The 2,893-nt window shown below is 37.0% G+C and overlaps 1 pseudogene; it reads right to left on the bottom strand.

Moving 5' to 3' along the window:
* Positions 1-300: 300 nt before the first annotated feature.
* On the bottom strand, positions 301-1,026 carry LOC100352166 (transcription factor Spi-C pseudogene; annotated as a pseudogene).
* Between the last annotated feature and the right edge of the window lie 1,867 nt (positions 1,027-2,893).

Genomic DNA, 2,893 nt, shown 5'->3' with positions numbered 1-2,893 from the left:
GAACAAAATGGTATAGTACTTACATAGTACTTACCCTTACCCTCCTATACACATTAGATCACCCCTAGATTACTTTTAATGACTAACTCAATGTAAATGCTGTGTAAATAGTTGTTACATGGTGTTGTTTAGGAAATAATGACAATATGTTCATGCAATTTTTAAAAAATGTTTGTAATTTCTGAGTAGCTGTGATTATGGAGAGCTGATTGTATTTGCTTGGCAAGAAAAATCCTGAAAAAAACCCTGAAGATTGTAGAAATTTCAAAACCAGAATACCAAGAAATGGGAGAGCATTATTTAGCAATATGGGTGACTTAACTCACGATAATTGGCATATAAATGCGTTGCAGGCATTTAAACTGAGATATTCCTGGTCAGGTTGATGGTATTGCAAGTAGAAAATCTCTTTGCCCAAGATATAAGCTGGAGAGAGTCTTTGGAGTATGGCTTCTCTGAATTGGTAAGTTAATTTTCTCCAGATACGGTGATTTCCCCAATTCTTCCATAATTCCTTAGTGCTCTTGGCCACTGCAGTAAGTAACGATCTTCCAGATGTCTCTTCTTTTCCCCAGAGTTCAGGCAGTTTTTCTGTTTCTGGATACAATTTGAAGGATGCCTTCATTTTTATCAACCCACTGAATACCAGATGCCATCTTGGGATTACGCAGGGATTCCTGATGGTATTCAAACAGTCGGAGCTTCTTCCTGCCTATTCCTCTTTTTTGTGGGAAAAGAGTAGGTTGTACCAATTGGTTTTCAGTTGTGTTCTGCAGAGATTGGTGGACATTCCTTTCAAGATACAGGTCTGAAGCATTGTTATTATGGTTCTTCAACTATGAACAGATTCCTCTGTAGGCACCATTTGTAGCAGTTGGAGTTTCCTTTGACATAAGGACAATGGCTGATGAAAGCCAGGTAATTTTTGTAATCCGGGGAGTACTGAAAATCTCCAGATGAATGTTGCCTGAGTACCTCAAAAGCATCTTCAGATCTTTGGCCCAGCTTGTGTTGTTCAACGTAAGTTTATTTTGTGTTACCTGTCCATCAGAGTCCAACACAGCATCCACTTTTGCAGGATGGAGATAACTTTCCCTTCTACATTTTATTTTGAACTTAGGCTTTTTTACAAGAGGGACAGTGATGTGCTATTTCAGTCCCTGATGTTGTAAGAACAGAGAATGAAAGATATGCTTTATGTTGAACTAATACCTACCTCACTACAATATCTACGGGCTTGTCTTTCTGTTCTATTCTAATATTACCTAAAAGGTATTACTCCTTTCTCACACAACAGCCCTTTAGATATTTATGCATAGCTGTTTCATTGTATATCCTTCCCATAGACTGAACATTCACAGTTACTCAGATTGTGGTTCTTGTTTTTAAGGTGCTCTTTATTCAATTCATCTTTTTATTTATTTATTTATTTATTTGACAGGCAGAGTTACATACAGTGAGAGAGAGAGACAGAGAGAAAGGTCTTCCTTCCGTTGGTTCACTCCCCAAATGGCCACTATGGCCGGCGCTGCACTGATCTGAAGCCAGGAGCCAGGTGCTTCCTCTTGGTCTCCCATGTGGGTGCAGGGCCCAAGGATCTGGGCCATCCTCCACTGCCCTCCTGGGCCAGAGCGGAGGGCTGGACTGGAAGAGGGGCAACTAGAACTAGAACCTGGCGCCCATATGGGATGCCAGCGCCACAGGCAGAGGATTAACCAAGTGAGCCGTGGTGCTGCCGGCCCTTATCTTGTTTTAAAGTCACAGGCACAAATCCTAACGTTCTAGGTTTATTTCAACCAATGCAAATTGACCAGACTGTTCCCTCCTTTTTTCTGAATGTTCTTCTATAACATCCATGCGACATTCCAGGATTCTATTGACTCAGATTAATCATAATCAAAGAAAGCTCTTCTATGTGCTGGTATAGTACAAGGTAGAGGTTTAATTCTGTTGACTTGTTCCAGCCATTTTAGGGAAAACAAATATACATAATAATTTCATTGAATTTTGAAGGACTCAGTGATTCTGCTGTCTATTTGCAGTGTTTTGGTAGGATTATGAGGAAACAAAAATATCCACAAATGAAATCTGTGAAATTAATTCAAAGACACCAAAATTTACTAGGTACAGGGAGGCAAAGCTTTATGAACATGTATTTGATGTGTGATTGATTTGACCTTTTCACTTTCATTGGTTCAATTGATAGATTTTTGTTTGTATAAAGGTCAGTGTTTTTGTGTGTTCTACTTCAGCTTTTGTTTCTATTTTCTTTGTCACTGGTTCTGTGTCTATCTCTTTAATTTAACATACAAAATATTCAATCTACCTTTCTCTGCAAATTTTTCCTCCTGCTAATGAAAATTTAACCCTAGGAAATACTTGGAAACATGTTAGTTATAATTCAGTAAGAATTGTTGCCATTTTTAGAATAGTGGGTGCATTTACTGCCATCTGGTGGAACATTTTATGGAGAAGAGAAATAGCAATTAAGTTAGTCAAAAAACATTAAAAACGCCTAAAAAAGTAAAATTTTATAATTGCATCAGTGCAGTAGTTTAGCTAGAGACATGTAAAATTAGCTGGAGTTCAAGCCCACATGAAGCTTAAATTAATCTGTAGCACAAAAACTTATTTTCAATTATATTCTCTTCTTCTAGTTGTTAATTTATTGTCTCAACATAAATGGCTATATTATCTGATTATAATTTAAGTGTTGTTGCTTAGGGATGGAGACAAAAGTAAGAAAAATCTAAACTAGAAAGTGTTTAACTTAGTTTTCTAAGTTTTTGATTCTATGTATTACTGTTGTATAATATATTCTCTTTTTTAAAAAAGATTTATTTATTTATTTGAAAGGCAGAATTACAGAGAGAGAGAGAGAGAGAGAGAGAGA

This window comes from Oryctolagus cuniculus, chromosome 5, assembly GCF_964237555.1.
Source record: "Oryctolagus cuniculus chromosome 5, mOryCun1.1, whole genome shotgun sequence".
Lineage (NCBI taxonomy): Eukaryota > Metazoa > Chordata > Mammalia > Lagomorpha > Leporidae > Oryctolagus > Oryctolagus cuniculus.
This window is presented reverse-complemented; position numbering and strand designations above follow the sequence as displayed.